Source organism: Thunnus thynnus, chromosome 12, assembly GCF_963924715.1.
Source record: "Thunnus thynnus chromosome 12, fThuThy2.1, whole genome shotgun sequence".
NCBI lineage: Eukaryota > Metazoa > Chordata > Actinopteri > Scombriformes > Scombridae > Thunnus > Thunnus thynnus.
The window spans coordinates 1,044,609-1,063,878 of record NC_089528.1 but is presented as its reverse complement, the minus strand read 5'-3'; the positions used below and the strand labels follow the sequence as shown (position 1 = coordinate 1,063,878).

The 19,270-nt window shown below is 40.5% G+C and overlaps 1 protein-coding gene across 2 annotated transcripts in view; it reads right to left on the bottom strand.

Annotated features, from left to right (window-relative positions):
• Positions 1–19,270, bottom strand: part of fam110b (family with sequence similarity 110 member B) — a 120,018-nt gene that overhangs the window by 47,726 nt on the left and 53,022 nt on the right. For both annotated transcript variants that reach the window (XM_067604768.1, XM_067604767.1), the window contains exon 2: positions 5,353–5,499. The gene's annotated coding sequence lies outside the window, so the exon portion shown is untranslated. The remainder of the gene's footprint in view (positions 1–5,352; positions 5,500–19,270) is intronic.

Here is a 19,270-nt window from a genome sequence, read left to right as displayed (position 1 = left end):
CTACAGCAACAACGTTGGAATGTCATTCGGACTAGATAGGTGTGGTTGGATGGTATCAAAGAGAGGGAAGATGATCAGAACTGAGGGGGTTGAACTACCAGAAGGCAGCATTGCAGTAGTTCAGGACAGCTACAAACACCTTCGGATCCCACAGGCAAATGGGAACCATGAGGAGGCTGCAAGGAAGTCAGCCACAGCCAAATACCTACACAGAGTAAGGCAGGTCCCGAAAAGTCGGCTGAATGGGAAGAACAAGGTACGAGCCATCAACACGTATGCCCTGCCAGTCATCAGATACCCTGCTGGCATAATAAGCTGGCCAAAGGAGGAGATAGAGGCCACTGATATCAAGACAAGGAAGCTCCTCCCAATGTATGGAGGGTTTCATACCAAGCCCAGCACCCTGAGACTGTACACTAAGCAGAACAAGAGAGGCCGAGGACTGGTGAGCATTAGAGCCACTGTCCAGGATGAAACAACCAAGATCCAGGAATACATCAGGAAGGGACACCAGACAGGACCCCAGGTGCGGGCTGTGCAAAGATGCTCCTAGGACAGTTCAGCACATAATAGCAGGGTGTAGGATGCAGGCAGGAACATTGTACATGGAACGCCATAACCAAGTGGCTGGCATAGATTACAGGAACATCTGCACTGAATATGGGCTGGAAGTCCCAAGGTCAGAATGGAAGACACCTCCTAAGGTGGTTGAGAATGACCAAGCTAGGATCCTGTGGGACTTCCAGATCCAGACTGACAAACTGGTGATGGCTAACCAACCCGACATCGTGTTGACTGACAAACAACAGAAGAAGGCAGTGGTGATAGATGTAGCAGTCCCAAGCGACAGCAACATCTGGAAGAAGGAACACGAGAACCTCAAATAATACCATATATATATATATATACATATATATATATATATATATATATATATATATATATACACAAGATCAAAATATAAAAAAGAATATTTGGTTGAAATAAACCATTACCAAATCTCATTTTTAAGATATCTTTTCTCTCGTCTTTGGAAAAAATCCATTATTTAAATTCTGATTAAAATGTTTCAACAGCGACACCTGCAGGGCAGGAGACGAAAGGGCAGTCTGTGTGCAGTGGTGGTGGGGGACCGTAGGGGGCAGAGGAAGATGGGCTCCTGCTGTCCTCCTCAGGGCAGGATCTCTTACATAAATTTAATGTATTTCATTTTTTCATGCTAATCTATGATTGGCCAAGACACATAAAATGATGCTCCAAGGGAAGACATCCTTCGTAACCAGTCAACAACCAGAACGCAATACTGACATCACGTTGGTTGAATGATAGTTTCCAGATTTCATCTTCAATTCTCAACCACTGTAACATACATAAGTGTGACGAACTGGCAAGAGAAGAAGACCGGTAAGATATAGATAAATTGATAGAGTAGCATATTAGAAAACAATTTATAACTTGCAAATTTCGAACTACTGTATTTTCTCTAATAGTGGCCGGTCTCCAGCCAGGTCTCCAGTAATGGCCGGGGGTGTGGTCGACACGAACAAATAAAGGCCGGCCCCAAATGCAGGCTGGGGAGGGAAAAAACAAGGATGGATTGAGGCCATATTCAGACCAAATCAGGTGTTGCTGCGCACCACTGCAGGGTTGTACAGTGGTGTGTGGGGGTGTGGATGTGTTTATTTGTGCTCTAGAGAATAACCGCTGTGAAACAATTAGATATTTTTTTTATTGATCTGATTCACTGCTTTCTTACCAGCTCCATCTCTTCATTCACTCTCTAGCCCCCTCTTCCTCTTTTTCTCTCGTCTTTTTTTAAAATGAGTTGGGAAACCTACAGCAAAGCCTAACTTTACTTTTAACGTAATCAAATGAAAAGACATGTCCACCCCCCTCCTCTTGGTGCCTGTTATAATGTGACTGTGGTTTGTAGTAATGTACAAGTGCCACAAGATGGTGGTAGCTATAATTGAAGTACCATATAGGTCCTGTGCAAGTGTCAGTGACTAGATTTTCCATAACACCAATGCCACAACACTAGAGAGTGAACATGGCACCCACTAGACGGAAGTTTGACGTCAAATTCAAAGAGAGAGTTTTGCAATATGCGGAGGAAAATTAAGGAGCGAAAGCTGCAAGACCTTTTGACACTGACCTGAAAAGAATCAGATACTGGAAAAAACAGAAGCGTGAGCTGCTGTTAGCTGACAAGAGGAGAGCACGGCTAGCTGGAGGTGGGAGGAAGAAAGTTAGCTTGGAGCTAGAGAGACAGCTGATTGATATTTGATATTTGACTGTGCTGTTAACTGGCTATTAATGTTTATATCCAGCATAATGTTACCTCAGATTTGTTTAGTTTTTAACTAACACTGGCCATATTTCCCCTCCCATACTTGACCGGTCATACTTCACACAAGTTACATTGAAATGTTTGTGTAACGTTTCACAATAAAAGTCGGGAAATGACTGCTTTTAATTTTATTAATAGCATAATGCAGTAACAGAAATTTAACAAAGCAAACGGAAGCAGATCGGGAAACAGGGAGGCTTCGTACTAAAATATGAACAAATACACTTATCAAACAGAGGGAATTAGGAATAAAGGCCTCTCTCTAATATAAGCCTGCTTCCAATAAAGGCCTGGTACCCGCTGCAGTTGAGGTAAATAAAGGCCCAGGCCACTATTAGAGAAAATATAGTATATTTTTAAACACATTGGTAAAACATTACATCTTATTTAGGCCCTTTCAACAACAAAATTTCCTTTTTTCAGATTTAGGTTATGATTCACTTTTATCGAGCAGTAGATAGCTGCTTCTGCTTGCTAACACAACAGTTGGCTTGTTCTAGCAGCCCTGAAGCACTGTTAAAGACTGTTGTTAAGCTAACAGGAGAATGGATTTGGACTGGGCGGCGCAGCAGTGGCAGGACACTGCCAGGGAGTGGCTGGAGAGCTCCGCTCTGCTGGCACAGCCTAGGGCCTCGCTGCTTCAGCTGTCTGGGCTGGACCTTCAGCGGGACTACAGTGATGTGCTGTGGCACGACATACCACTGCTCTGAAGTGAACACCTCTCAATAACAATGGAAAGTTAACAACATAATTTAAATGAAAAACCGGGAGAGTTAGCTTGTTTGTCATTGTTGCTAATGATATCAGGCTGGTTAACCAGCAGCAACAAAATTCTGTTAACTAACAAACAAGATGACCAACAGCCACAAATGGACGTTATGACATGGATACTTCATCCCCATGAAAGAAAGAAGATGTTAAATAACATGAATCAGATACATATTCTCTCTCTATGTCTCATTGGTCGCCAATTTCATCTCTGATGGTTAGATGTCTCTCTGTGGCTGTTGTGTGAATTTATCTCCTTAACAAGAATGCAGCAAAGAGATCATATCATGTGCAGTTGGTAGTTTGCTTGTTGAAGTTCCAGTGAGCTGTCTGGACTCACTCATTCATTTGGAATTGATCCAGTTTTTAATTGAGTAGTTGTTCAGTCACCTGTTGATATGAGTGTACAGGAGGTCTGGCTGCTTGCTTGTGACAAGTTCTTCAGTTCGTTTTTTAGCTGAGTTGTTATTGAGTAACAAGCTTAAAGTAACTAGAATAACAAGTGTTATATAACAGCTTTGTAGGCTATATTTTGTATGTTGTGCATATAGATAAGAGTGTGTAAGTCATGTATTTGATACATGCATTAGTACTTTTTGATGTGAACCTACACTTTTAGATCTGTGAATGTTTTTAGTGTTCAGTCTTTCTAGTGTTCAGCACTGATCTGTACCTGTATCAGATTATAAACTTTGTGTGTACTTTATATATTTCTGTATACTAAGATCATATATAGGAAACACGTGTAAATCATGTGATATGTTGGCTGTTTTTGATGACAATTTAAATCTGTTGTCACAATAGAACAACACTATAAATTTGAATGAATTTAAAATCCTACTCGCCTACAAAGTTCTTAATGGTCAGGCACCATCATATCTTAAAGAGCTCGTAGTACCCTATTACCCCACTGGAACACAGCGCTCCCAGAATGCAGGCTTACTTGTGGTTCCTACAGTCTCAAAAAGTAGAATCGGAGGCAGAACCTTCAGCTATCAGGCTCCTCTCCTGTGGAACCATCTTCCAGATTCAGTCCAGGGGGCAGACACCCTCTTTATGTTTAAGAGTAGGCTTAAAAATTTCCTTTTTGATAAAGCTCACAGTTAGGGCCAATGTATTCATATACTATTATTGCATGTTACATGTTACCTTCTCTCTCTTGAGATGACTTTTGTTGTGATGTGGCGCTATATAAACAAAATTGAATTGAATTGAATTGAACTTTGTTGGTAAAATGACACATTCTGAACCACTCCACAGCTAAAATGAGCACTTCTTTGTTTAGAAACAATATGTATATGCTAAATGTCTTTAAAGACATTTTCACCACTCAAGGTTTTTGTTTTTGAAAGCAAAATGTTTTATTGGCATATAAAATTGTCCCCCACCCCTCTGATTTTATCAGGTGGGGGACAATGATATAGTATGATGGGGTTTGTTGTAAGATTCCATGTTGGTTTTCCTCCTGTCCTCCCCAATTTTTTTAGTCACCAGCCAACACTGGTTAACGTCCTATACTACGTAGGTTCACAGAGAAGTTTACATGTACGGTATCTTCTGGGAAGCAAAACTACTCTTTTCCCTATTAGTTAAGACCAAGTACCTTGACTTGAGGCTGAAGCCATTGCGGAAGTCCCTTAAAGTGTAATGCCACCGAGAGCCGCTAAGTACTGGCTCCAAAATATCCCCAGCTCCAATAGACTGCCATTCAAAAAGCATCAACTCTCTAGAGATATCAAGTCAGTCATTTTTTTCAACAAGTCATTATGGTCTCAATCACTACATTTTGGCCCTGTAATAAGTGTGCTGGTGATCACTTTGAAATTATTGCTCCATTAATAAGATTTGATGACGTATAGTAGTTTTGATGTCTGCCATATGGGCGTTGATTGACAGTTCACTAACCTGCTGCTCTCCACAGCTCCGGGAATCCCACTGAGTTGGACTATTGTTGCAATATTTCTGTAAGTTTAATGTTACTTGATAATGATACCCGCTGTGTTAGTTAGGTAACATTGGCCCAAGTGTGCACTGCTCAGTGTTTCCAAGGTAGTGGGGTGTGTTTCCATAGTGGGAAAAGGCAACATCTTATTTGGAAGGTCCTGGCTCCAAATGGAAAAGATGGCGCTGACCGTAAACTGAAACTCTGGGCTTCAAACCGGCACCAATGTAAAACAATGGGTGACGTCATACCTCCTTACGTCCAATAAATAATAATAGGTAATAGGTCTTACTGGTTTGGAGCTCTCCTATGGGCTAGCACAGCAGTCTGGATTCAGCCTATTGGCTACTTCTGTGTTCCAAGCTTTGTTATTAGCTGTTGGAACTAGACACCTCCCCCTCCTCCTCCAGGTGCTGCAGGTTGTCAGTGGGTGTCACAGCTGTCAAAGAATCAAAAATGGAAAAACATTAACAAAGGATGATCCAAAGTAAGTCGGTCTGTCAGTGGTACATTAACCTTGCCAAGACTCTGCTCTGGATGAAGATGGTTGTTTTATGGTCAAATTACAACCAGTAGCTGATGAAAAAAGACAATTTAGCATATGTCTTAGAGAAACATAATGACTTCACAATTAAATATCTGGTAACTGTAGAAACCAGAAGCACAAGAAACATCTGAGAGGCAAGCAGTAAAGAAGCTACAGGAAAAGAGTCAGAGAAAGTTCATCAATTGCTCATCAAAAATGTATATATTATATGTATGTATATATATTTTATACTACTACAGGACCAAACATGGTAATTTCAAACAATTTAGTGCCACATTCTTTCTCAGATATTTGATAAACATGAGCTGAACCTGTGCTTGAGATTTGGAATTCATCATATGAGCTGCCAAACATCCCAGATTAATCCCTCGTCTCTTGATCCACCATTTTGGTCCAAAATGAAATATCTCAACAACTGGATGAATTACTGTTACATTTTGTGTAGATATTCAAGGTCCCATAACCCATTTTGGCTTACGTTTATGTGCTGACACATAGCATGACACATGTGTTAGCATGCTAACACTATACACTAAGGTGATGAACATTTTACGTGCTAAACATCAACATTGTAACATGGTCAGTGTGAGCATAGTAGCATTTTAACTTTTAGCACAAAGTACATCTGCTGTGCCTAAGTACAGACTCACAGAGCCGCTGGTATAGCTTTTGACTCTTCTCAAGTCTAGTGATAAGCAGGAAATATCATCTTCTAATTTAAAAAGCAAGTTGCAGGTTGAATTTCTTACTGGATTTACAGTTTATGTATCATGAAAATTATCCTTTGAAAGGTATATGTAACATGGTAAATGGACTGTACTTGTATAGCGCCTTTCTAGTCTTCCGACCACTCAAAGCGCTTTTACACTACGTGTCCCATTCACCCATTCACACACTGAATGGGTACAGGGGCTACCATATAAGGTCCCAACCTGCCCATCAAAGGGAACTAACCATTCACACACATTCATACACTGATATAACAGCCATCAGGAGCAGTTTGGGGTTCAGTATCTTGCCCAAGGACACTTCGACATGCAGACAGGAGGAGCTGGGAATCAAACCGCCGGTCTTCTGATTAGTGGATGACCTGCTCTACTTCCTGAGCCACAGCCACCCCATTTACCATTATATCAAGCTTTCAAGCTGGAGAATTTCCTCAAAAATTGCAATTTTTTACATTTTCCATCAGATTGAGCCATTTCCTCTTTTTTAACCCTTTGTGCCAAATGCATGCTATTTTTCTTGTTTCCACAAGGGGCATTAATTCTCTATTATGGATACTGCTGCCAAGTGTATTACAGCTTCAATGAGTTGTATGTGTAGCTATGGATGTTTAAATGTGGTGTATGTATGTGTATAGAGAAATGTGTGTTTGTGTGTGTGTGTGTGTGTGTGTGTGTGTGTGTGTGGCAAAGAAGGTGTGTTACCTACTCACAAAAATGGGTAACTACAAAAAACATGAGTAACTACAGACCAATCTCAAATCTATCATTTCTCAGTAAGATCCTTGAAAAAAATGTGTATAATCAACTGAATGACATATGATCAACCTAATGACAAATGACCCGTTTTTATTTTTTCAGTCTAGTTTTAGATCCCACCACAACACAGAAACTGCCCTTGTTTAAGTTGTAAACGATCTCCTCATAAACACGGACTCTGGTAAACTCTCAGTCTTCATACTCTTAGATCTCAGTGCCACGTTCAACACCATTAATCATGGGATTTTTCTAGACTACAAAACTGGGTGGGATTGTCTGTTCCTGTTCTAAATTGGTTCAGAACCTATGTACTTGACAGGAATTTCTTTGTCTCCATTGAAAACTTTGCATCTGATAAAGTCACCGTGACCTGTGGGGTCACACAGTGCTGAATCATTGGCCCACTCCTGTTCAACTAACATATGCATCCACTTAGGCACAACATCGCATGGAGACCTATGGTCACCTATGTCTGTTTTCAGTAGGGATGTACAGAGGGCCCAGTATTTTAGGGCCAAGCACCTAGCGATGCGAAGGCCCTATTGAATCCGTAGTGATTATTATTATTATTATTATTATTATTATTATTATTATTATTATTATTATTATTATTTTTATCTGCAATGGAACGCATTTTGAGGGGCTTAACATGCTCAAAAACTCACAAAATTTTTTGCTCAAATTAATAAGTAGTTCGATTTGATATTACAAATAAACTCGGGCGTGGCACAGCAGCTCTATAGTGTCCTCTAATTACTTTTGGCATTTTTGAGGTGCTAGGAATGCTCGAAAACTCATGAAACATTGCACATGTGGCGAAACTTGATATCGAATATGGCTTTTATGTCTATATATGTCTATAATATGTCTTGCATGTTCCAAAATGGCTCAAGAGTGCCCCCTAGAAAATTTCAAATTAAAGGCCCCAACCTTTAAATTTGATGTAGATGAACAAAATTTGGTAGGCACATGTATCATGTCCAGACGCACAGAAAAGCCTCTTGGAGCCATACCTTAAGCCCAACAGTCCCCAATTTTGAACAGTTTTTGCCCTTTGTGGGCGTTATATTTTAACGAACTCCTACTAGGGATTTAACCAGAGTGACTTCAAATTTGGTCAGTGTCATCTAAACACCTAAAGTTGTTGTAAGTCCACTAGACTTTGTCCAATCTGCCCCAAATTTCACATGCTTGAAAAGTCTCCCGGCCTGAACACGTCTACATGTCATTATTGGGTGATAGTCATAGCGCCACCTACTGACAACAGGAAGTCAACCTTACAGGACAGACATCATCTGATTAACATGGAATGTATATGGTGTGGTCTACACATGATATACAGCAACATGTTGTATAATTAGGGGATCGTTTTCTAGCACCACATAGTACACACAGAAAGTGATATGTAAGACGTTCATGCAACGTCCGATAGGAGCCTGGTCCTGAACACATCTGCATGCCAGCAATAAAAGACCTCCGACTGCGGTGCACCCCGAAATGCACAAAGGAGCAAGGGCCTGATCATTGCTGCTTGCAGCTTTAATTGTATTTGTATCTGTGTTTGTTGAGGCAGCAATTATTTGTATTTGAATTTGAATAAAAGTGGAGAGAGGCTTAAAAATCCTGTTTTTCTTTTTGTTACGCTTTTAATTTTAGAAAATTCAAGTGTTACAATAAGTGTTCATGAATAAACTACCTTACAAAAGAGGTCCCAACACTGGGTCTCGAACTGGAGTCTCCCAGATCAAAGACGACTGCGCAGACAATTGAGCTAAAACTTTCCTCATTGCCTCATTGCAGACTGACCTCTACCTATTTATACACCCATAACACAGAGACAGCACACCATGTATTATGTAGGGAAGAACTTCAAAGGCAATTGCTTTGCTCTTTTCATTTATTGCCTATTTTTTACAACCTAACTGGAAAGGAGAAAGGGAACAACAGGTTATGGAGAGTCCCTTGTGAGCACTTTGTGTGTGTCAGTACTCAGCTTTATCGCTGTCCAAATTAGGAAATGTGCATCACATAGCAGGTGTGTCTCCCCTCGTTGAGACCTGCTGATAGACATAACAGCAGAGCAGAAGAGAGAGACTGAGATAGCAATGTAACTGTCCTACATGCTAGTAGTTGATGTTTTTTTTCTTCTTCCCGAAAAACAAATGATTTAAAATAATAAAAAAATAATACAAATATTCGTAAAAACCCCACAATTTGTGCTTTGACAAATAACATTTGTATTCAGACACACCACTAGTTTTCAGGGCAACGTCTAGACCAAAATACAAGAACTGTCTTTGCGCTTCAAAGGTCAGGAAAATACCAGTCAGAGTGCTGCTTGCTCTGGTCATTGCATCTCCACGAAAATACGGCCCAGGTACTGATATTAATTGCCTCATGCACTGTCCAATATTCATGAAAATGTATATCCATGTCAGTTTCCCTTTGGTAAATGTATTGCTGCATTAACATTTCTCTTATGTAGTATTGCCTACAGGGAACAGGAAGTGAAGCGTAAATGACACATAGTTCATCAAATGTATACACAACATGCAATCTCTGACTCCATGTAGTGCACACATCACAGCACATCTCCAGCACACCCCAACATGCGCGAAGGTGCGAGGGCCTGATCAATGCTGCTTGCAGCTTTAATTATTATTAGGACCCAAGCACCAAGTAGTGCACAGGCCTTATTGTTTTTTGAAATATTATTATTATTATCATGGCACAAGCATGAAAGTGCCAGGGGCCCAAACAGTCCCTGGCACTGAAAGAGCGAGGAGTCTATTATTTTTGTAAAGATTATTATTAGGGCCCAAGCACGAAAGTGTTGCTTCCAGTGCACATGCATCAGAAGTGGTGTAACTTGATATCTGATATGGGTCTTGGGTTTGGGTATGGAAAAATGGCTTGAATGCACCCCCTAGAAAATTTCAAAGTAAAAGCCCCCACCTTTAAATTTGATGTAGATGTACAAAATTTGGTAGGTAGATGTACCATCTCCAGACTTAAAAAAAAGCCTCTTGGAGCCATACCCTAAAGGCCTAAATGTACTGGAAGTGTCTGACGCACGTGTTTTGAAGTAATCTATTGTTATTAATGGCCGAACACACACTAAAAGCGTTATGAGGTGCGTAAAAATGTCTTGACGCCCCAACTGATTTGATTTGATCATTGTTCAAGTGTTATTAAAATCAAGAGTTTTCACTGAATGCCCTTGCTGTTGCGCTGTGCCAGTTTCGATGTTTCGCCATAAAACAGGAAGTCCTTATAAATCCTAAGTACATTGTCCAATTTTCCCCAAATTTCTCATGCTTATTAAGAATCCAGGCCTGAATACATCTACATATCAGTATTGTGTGATAATCATAGCACCACCTACTGACAACAGGAAGTCAGCCTTTTATGACAAACATCATCTGATTCATGTGAAATTTTCAAGGTGTGGTCTACAGTTCATATACAGCAACATGATGTATAATTAATGGGTGTTCTCTTGGACCACATAGTGGACAAAGGAAATGATATTTAACTCCTGAACTTCCTGAACACATCTGCATGCCTGCAATAAAAGTCCTTCGACTGCACCGCGCCTCGATGTGCACAAAGGTGCAAGGGCCCGATCATCACTGCATGCAACTTTATTTATTATTTTTTGTCTGAAAGAAACGCATTTTTGCGGGCCTAAACGTGCATGAAAACTGAGGAAACTTTGCACATGCGTCAGAAGTGGTGAAAAAATTAATATTTTATGGGTCTTGGACATGGGTGTGCCAAAATGGCTCGAGAGTGCCCCCTAGAAAATTTCAAATTTGAAGTCCCTCCTTTAAATTTGACATAGATGAACAAAATTTGGGAGGCACATGTATCAGGGCCAGATGCACAAAAAAGCCTCTTGAAGCCACAACAGGAAGTTGGCCATTTTGAATTTACTGTGCAATTTTTGTGCAGTTTTTGCAACTTCCGGGCGTTTTACTTCAATGAGCTCCTGCCAGAGATTTAACCCAACTGACTTCAAATTTGGTGAGTGTCATCTTAAGACCTTTGCAATGAAAAGTTTTCATTGAACACCCTTGCCGTGGTGATGCAGCGAATTTTGTTGTTTCACCATGAAACAAAACTTGCTGTAACTTAGATGTATATCGTCTAATCTGCCCCCAATTTCTCATGCTTGATGGGGGTCCCAGCCTGAACACATCTACATGTCAACATTGACTCACAGTCATAGCGCCACCTACAGGCAACAGGAAGTTACAGGTACTGTATTTTTACAACCTCTGCCTACCTGGTTGAACACACCCACTTCAAATTTGGTTGGAAAAGCCAAAATACCTTGATGATGCTATACTGTGAAGATTGTGAGTTGTCATGTCACACTTTTGCTGTGGCAATGCAGTGAATTTCAATGTTTCGCCCATTAAAACCAACTGTTGTTACGCCACTGCACATCATCAGATCTTTCCTAAATTTGACATATTTCATAACAGTCCCGGTCTTAAGACATGTAGAGGACAGTATTGTACCATAATAATAGCGCCACCTACCGACAACAGGAAGTTAAAGGCCCCATACTTGTACTTACTACTCCTACCAGGTTGAACAGATCCACTTCAAATTTGGTGAGAAAGACCTTGATGATTCATGACTATTGTGAGTTTTCATTGAACGCTATTGCCGTGGCGACATGGCAAATTCTAATGTTTTGCCATTGCAAAACAGATTGTTGTAACTCAACTCCACATGGTCAGATCTTTCCTAAATTTCACGTTTGATAAAAGTCCTGGTCTGAAGACATGTACAGTACAATGTTGAATCATAGTAACAGTGCCACCTACTGGCAAAAGGAAGTTATACGCCCCATACTTTTATTACCTACTCCCAGCAGGTTAACCAGAACCACCTAAAATTTGGTCAGCTAAGTTGTAAGACATTGTTGGGCCTCAACCATGGGGTCACACAAAGGCAGGCCTGCATGCAAGTCACAATGCCTGATAACAAGAAAGGGCGGCCAGTTGAGAACAATGAGAGTCCATTTCGGACTCCATATCCCAACATGCACCAATTTCGCACCAAGGTGCTTAACAGGAAATAGTCTCAACAAACAGTTGAAACAGCTCCTGCACAGAGGAGCGTCATGCTGACACAGCTGTGACATCACCACCCATTTAAAATCAGAGGACACCCAGAGAAACACGCCTGTCCATGTTGAACTGATCTAGGGGGAACTTTTGTCCTCCTGTGAGTCAGCTTCGCTAACTCACTCCTCGGATGTGTTTTCCCCACCAACTGAAGACTCTCCCCTCGCCAGACGAGACGAGACTTCGCCGTGTTCACTCAAACACCATCCCTGGATCCAAGAAAGACTGCTGCTGCAACCAGCTCTCTCACCTCCTGCAGAAGGAAGACACGGATTCTCTTCACTAAGACGCGGATAACTTCTCTGCCCCGCTCTTCCTCAACTGAGTCAACTCTGCTGTTTTCTCCACCACCCCGATAGGAATCAGCCTGCCATGAGACCTGCACAGCGCGTACGGCACCATCAGCATCTGAGCCGAGGAACCAAGCCGGACAGAAAGACGGACTTAACAGACACACCCCACTCACTTTCTAAAGCAACCAAGTAAGAGGCCTAAGTCTGGGCAGAGGCAGTGTTAGATTGTGTTTTTTTTTTAGCCCCAGTGCTGTTGTTAGCTATTAGCTTTTAAGCTTTATTGCTATTGTTTATTGTGTGACTTAACGGACCGCCGAGTCCATTTGTCCTGCTATACTCCGACGAGTATTTAAAGTTTGCTGCCTGTTTAGTTGTGTTTAGTACGCTAGACTGTTTTTGTGTTTGTCTCGCTCGGGACTACTGCTGTGTTTGTGCCACCGTGAGAGAGAGAGTAAGTTGCTTTGTCGATCAGAAACCAGACAACGTGCGTTACAGACTGCCGTCCGTACACACACTCTCTGTGGACAAAGGAACTGCTTCTCTCCCTCTCACGGTCACTTCCCTCCTCTTTCTTCCCTCTCTTGCGACTAACCCACACACACACGCACAAACGCATGTATACATACACATCTTCTCACACATCTGACGGTCAGATAATGTCGCTCTATCCATCCTTATCTGCCATCAGACATGTGTGTTTTACATGGAATTGGGTGAGTGCAAGACGCTGTCCACCAGGCGGCGCCGTCTTGCTATTGTCTAACCAAGACACCACCGTCACATCCGCCATTTGGTTCTCGCAAGACATGACTTCCTCCCACAGTCACGTCTGCGTCCCAAACCCTCGACATCATCATGCCAGATCACATCGCCATCTTGTCTCACACACACACACACATGCACACATGCATTCACCTGCATGTGTTCAAGCCTGTACATAGCTGGTTGTGTTTGCTTTGGTAGACTTAGATTTTATTTGATTTTTTATTATAGTTGTTTATTGAATGCAGCATTTGTTAACGTGGTAGATTTTGTTAAGTTTAATAAACACTGCTATATCTTTAAAGAGAAGTTCTTTTGTCATTATTGTGTTTAATATACTTTGAAAAGTGACTGATTGAGGGAGTCAGACCTTGAATTCAACCCTTCTTTGTTCACCTTTGAATGTTGATATTCCTCAGATATTAACATTCCAGGTGAACTCTTTTATGAGACTACCTTAATTTGGTTATTGGTCCCAGTTTCCGGGTGGTGCCCCATAATTGTTAATTCATATTAATAATTCTATTAAGTTTTATAATTGATAATTGTCTTTGATAAGTCAGTCATTTTGAATTTAATTTGCAATTTTTGCTCAGTTTTCGCCTTTTGCAGTCGTATTTTAACAAATTCCTCCTAGAGATTTGATTTGCCTGACTTCAGATTTGGTCAGTGTCATCTTAGGACTTTTATGATGAAAAGTTATCAAAATCTTGACTTTTCACAGAACAGCTTTGGTGTGGTGTGCCAGTAAATTTGCTTGTTTCGCCATGAAACAGGAAGTTGTTGTTACTCCACTAGACTTTTCCTAATCTGCCTCAACTTTCATGTTTGTAAGAGTCTCAGCCTGAACACATCCACGTCAATATTGAGTCATAGCGCCACCTACTGACAACAGGAATTCATTCTTATATGATAAACATCATCCAATTTACATGGAATTCACATGGTGTGGTCGACATATGACATACAGCAACATGATGTATAATTAGCGGGTGTTGTCTAGCGCCACGTAGTGGACACAGGAAGTGAGATTTAACTCTACATGCCCACAGTAAAAGCCCTTTAACTGCGGCATGTGCTGATGTGCATGGAATTGCGGGGGCCCAATCATCACTGCTTGCAGGTTTAATTAGGGCCTATATATGACAAACATAATCCGATATACATGAAATTTACTTGGTGTAATTTATCCATGATATACAGCAACATGACATATAATTAGTGGGTGTTTCCTAGCGCCACATAGTGGACACAAGAAGTGATAATTATCTCCTACATGCAATGTCCAATATTCATGAAAATGTATATTCCTGTCATTTGCATTTATCTCCAGCCCCACATAGTGCACACAGGAAGTATTTTACCCATTCACACAGTGTCTGATAATCCTGACAATTCAGAGCCACGTCAAAAGACCTCCAAAAGTGATACCACGGCTGCCGCTCCGTCTGACACACGTCAGGTGCAAGGGCCTGTTCATCACTGCTTGCAGCTTTAATTCTAGTTGGAAGAATTATTTTTATTGTTATTATTATTATCATAATAATTATTATTGTTATTATTTTTTGATGCATTCAGTCATATGCTGGAAAACTCACAAAACCTTGCACATGGAACAGAAGTAGTGAAAATTGATATCTGATATGACTCTAAGGATTGGGTGTTGAACAAAAATATGTATTATGTTGAGAATGATGAGAGAATGAATCCACCAAATCTCATGGACATCAAAGAAACTTCTGTTCCAAAATGGCCCTGTGTGTGGGGGTGCTATGGAGCCTGCTGGCCATGCCTGAGCCCAATCACTACAGAACTTTGCAATTTTCGCCAGTCCTTAAGTTTTCGTAAGCCCTCATCATTTAGCAGCGGTGCTGCGCTGCTGTTGAAAGCATACAGGGAGAACATTGTTATGAGTCTGCTCTATGTAATTAATTTTCATTCTAAATCCAGAAAGCCTCAGAAAGAAGGAAATTCTCACCTCTAACATGTTCACACAAGCACCAGACACAGGTGTTCATATGAGCACCCTACCTCTGAATGCAGGCCCAAACATAATACTGCAATGCCAAACAGTACAGTGAAGTTGACCACACAGAGGACAAGTGGGGCAACCCACATCTACTCAATGACTGAAAGCCAGTCCACTGACAGAACGCAGCAGTAAGTTTAAAGTTACACTCTGAGCAGCTATGCACCCAGTGAGTAGCAACTAAATGGCTAATAGTAGAACATGTTAGAGTGACACAAGTGACTGCTACATGAAAAACAAAAGGCTTAGCTAAAAAGAAAGGGAATGGGGTACTGTAGCATGACTGGGTGTGAATCTCTAATTAGTAATATTAACTGTGTCCATGTGTCACAGCTGAATTGTCTGCCCAGCGCTTTTAGCCTTTCAGCTTACTTCTGTGGTGCAAGAAGAGACACCATCTGTTCAGATTACTGGATTTACTGACAAGAGAAGGACATGGCACAACTTTCTCCTATCCTGCAGTAATACACATATACAATAACTCATGGAAAGCCAACCCTCTATATAAGTATCTCTGCCCTGTCTGGACATCCAAATAGGAAGACACAAGAAATGTAATGTGTCTTCAACAGAAATAGACAAACCAATACAAGTGATTTACACAGTCTACATTATATGTGTCTGAACTGTCTCTGGAAAACAGCATAATACTGGAAAATGATTAATTCTTTCTAGTATGGGATGATAAAGAGAGATTATTTCATTTGAATAAACACACATTTACAGCTGAACAGCTTGATGAATCTGTGTCTGGATATCTGACATAAACAATATCAACTTGCCAGCTAAAGCTTTGTGCAAGTCAGTCAGTAAGCATCAGTATGCTTTGATACTACTGATTGACAATAACATATCTAACCATTACATTTTATACATATATATATTATCTGTGGAAGTATCTGAGATTTGGATTTGATTTCATTAATGACCAACTAAGAGTAGGCAATATGTGTAAAATCCTCTTCAAATGTTCATGTAATCTTTGTCACGATACAGATATGCTGTATATATATCAATTGAGAAACTCTTTAGATAAAAATACTACATGAGAATGGTTGTTTTTGGCTTATCAGAATGTCTCACAAAGGTACTAGACATAGACAAAAAGAGACATACCTTTGCATTTAGATTTACTGACAGCAATATATATGTGTGTGTGTGTGTGTATACGGGGCTAACTTCCACAAACACCAGAGGAATCCTTTAACCACCATTCTCACAGGTCTTGACTGTAAACAGAAATGGATTCTTATTTAACTAGTCTAGTTAAATGACAGAATCAATCAATTAACTATTGAAATAAACCATGGCAGGGCAATGATGTTGACCCATTTCTTGATCAGTGAAATCATCTTATAGAGTGCTTGTGTTGCGTGAGAAACCTTCATACTAAGCCTCTCATGGTACAATCTAACTCTGGATCATTGCTTCTTAAACGGACTGATTCCAAAGCTATTAGTTTGACTATTCTTTCACTTCTTAGACATGTGTAGTAAAGAAAATCTTTACAAATAAAAGAAAACTGAAGTTAAGGTTATTCTCCTTCATACTACAGTCAAACAGGTGGACTTACCACAAGAGAAGTTCCTGGAATTCCACACAGTTATCAAACATTTGATAACCTGCCGAATGAGTAAGCACATGACTACAGTACACATTGTTGCCCATGGCAACAGACGGTGTACCTTCAATAAACTAAAAGTTAGCGCACCATTGCCATCATATTCTGTGCAAAAAATGTGCCTGCAGAGCTGTATAAATGAATATCAAGAAATAATGTGCCAGCAGATTGTCGGAAAATTCAGAGAGCAACCCAAGGGAGCAGTGGAGCAATGACGAAGTCCTGAAGTTAAGAAGCTCAAGAGCTAAACTCATGTCTGCCCATGCTAATGAGTTTACCACAGAGCTACAGATCAGATGTTACAGACAGACTTACACTACAGTACACTACTGCCTTAATCACCATACTAGCCAAGGAAAGTTTTTTTCCTTGGCTTATTTACCAGCCCCCCTTGAGGAACTGTCAAATAAAATCACTGCTCTGAAATAAATAGTCTCAGTACACATCCTTGAAACCACTTTAGAGGTATTTTGACAAGACTGTCTGTTCCTCACTTCTTGTTTACTCCTCCAAGGGATTAATTTCTGAGCTGATGTTGGCACTTGCTTCTTCTTTTTAACCAGAAAAAAGACAGAGGCTGATATCCCTAGAAAAAGGGATGAGCAAGAGAAAAGAGTAGGCCTACAGAAGCAGCTTGGTATTTAGACCTGTTATGTGCTTCAGGGCTATGAGATGCTAGCTGGAATGCCAGAGGAAGCAGTACCAAGATCAGTTCAGGGACTAATCCCTATGAGGAGCAAACAAGGAAACAAGGAAGGGACAATATTGTAAAAATACTTTTAAAAACGTTTCAAACAAGTTCACAGAGTCTGTTCATTTCCCTGATCTGCTCCAGGGCTGGAAGATTCTACACAAATGAAAAATAGAGAAAGGTTTCTTAAAGGAGGATCTGCTCAGTTGGAAGGCAACATATTGTTTCCATGTGAAGCATTATACCTTGGCCATGAAAAAAAAATGTTTGAGATCGATGGTCAAGGGGGGATATGTTAAGATCATATGTCATATGTAACACCTCTAACATAGATCTCGGCAACTAAAACAACTCTCAGTTAGCCCTCTGTCTAGCCTACAGTGACAATCATTTCATGATGATGTCATAATAACTGCAGGCTAAACAGTAGAGTTTATGTTTTTGTAACCTACCAGGAAATTGTGCTTGCTTGATCGTGTATTTCACTGGGCATCACAGTGCCTTGTTGGATGATGTTTCATTGCTTTGCAGCAAAAGTTGATCCAGGGTTTTGTCGGACAACCAAGCCGTGCCGACCAAGCCAAAACTCGGGTTACCTATGCTCAACAATGTACCTGAACACCTTCTGTGTAGTCACTCGCTGCTGATCTGCTAAATGTCTCTCTAGGTATGGGGTCAGAGGGTCCATTCTTGATTAAAAGCGCTGCTTTCAATGTTTATCTTTCTCTGACTTGTGTCATGCCTCGTCTCAGGTCTTTCCCTGACATGCAGGAGTCAGTCCAAATTACACCAAATTTGACATTGCAATCCCTTTGTTCCCCGCCCATACACCCGCAAAGTGTGGAGTTGATCTGATGAACGGTTCAAGAGACACATGAAGGACATACAGAGATTCCTTCCTTTAGTAGATAGATGAAGGGGCTGTGTTTTATTTTTGAAGCAGTGCTAATGTTAATGTAACTAATGTAACTATTCATAATCATTAGTTGATTGACTGAAAATACTTAATTTTTTAAAGTAATTTATTCTTGCAAAAATGGCAAACAAGCAAACTGATGATTGGGTTCTGGAAAAAATTGGTGGGCATTTTTTATTATTTTCAGACAGTGAATAGACTAAATTAATAAAGGGGGTGTTGGAGTCTGTTTGCAGGTGTTGTGGAGTACTACTGCATATGTTTAAAAAGTAGTATAAATCCTTTTTGGCTCCAGAGGGAGCTGTGTGAAATCAGATAAATTGCCTCAAGTTATGTCACTTGAGTCAGTGTAGTTTGGGCCTGAAGACTATAAGTTTGTAAATAAAATACAATCTGGGGATGTGGAGTTAGAAAGAAGTGAAGTTATCAGACCTCTGTAGCCCGCTCCTTCAGAACAGGACTAGATTTTTTAAAATTTTATTAATTTTTTTATTTTACAGGCTGGACATTAAATACATATATTACATACTGTACATACACAAATGACATATAAAAAACACAGACTGACATATGTGCACAAAAGCAAACAAAGGAACTTTGTTGTAGCTCATCATATTATATATTAGGGATGCACGATAATATCGGCACGTCAGCGGTATCAGCCGATAAAAGCTCTAAAATGAAATATCGGCATTGGCAATTTCTGCCGATTATGAGAGGCCGATT